At 40.4% G+C, this 478-nt stretch overlaps 1 non-coding gene across 1 annotated transcript; it reads left to right on the top strand.

The window, feature by feature from the left end:
- The first annotated feature begins 260 nt into the window (after positions 1-260).
- LOC127743106 (small nucleolar RNA R71) lies at positions 261-368 on the top strand. The gene has a single exon (XR_008004401.1). It is a non-coding gene; the product is annotated as a small nucleolar RNA R71 (small nucleolar RNA).
- The last annotated feature ends 110 nt before the right edge of the window (positions 369-478 follow it).

Raw genomic sequence — 478 nt, 5'->3', positions numbered from 1 at the left:
TGAGTCAATATTTTTTTCTGAGCCAATATGGCATTCAGAGTATCAATCTCAAGAACTCCTTTCTTCTGATTTGTCCCATTGTTCACAGGATTCCTTTCAGAAGTGTACATGAATTGGTTATTTGCAACCATTTCAATGAGTTCTTGAGCTTCTGCAGGCGTCTTCTTCAGATGAAGAGATCTTCCAGCAGAGCTGTCTAATGACATCTTGGACAGCTCAGACAGACCATCATAGAAGATACCTATGATGCTCCATTCAGAAAGCATGTCAGAGGGACACTTTCTGATCAATTGTTTGTATCTTTCCCAAGCTTCATAGAAGGATTCACCTTCCTTCTGTCTGAAGGTTTGGACTTCCACTCTAAGCTTACTCAATTTTTGAGGTAGAAAGAACTTTGCCAAGAAGGCATTGACTAGCTTTTCCCAAGAGTTCAAGCTTTCTTTAAGTTGTGAGTCCAACCATATCCTAGCTCTGTCTC

Source organism: Arachis duranensis, chromosome 1, assembly GCF_000817695.3.
Source record: "Arachis duranensis cultivar V14167 chromosome 1, aradu.V14167.gnm2.J7QH, whole genome shotgun sequence".
Classification (NCBI taxonomy): Eukaryota; Viridiplantae; Streptophyta; class Magnoliopsida; order Fabales; family Fabaceae; genus Arachis; species Arachis duranensis.
The sequence above is the reverse complement of the archived record's forward strand: the minus strand, read 5'-3'. Positions and strand labels throughout refer to the sequence as shown.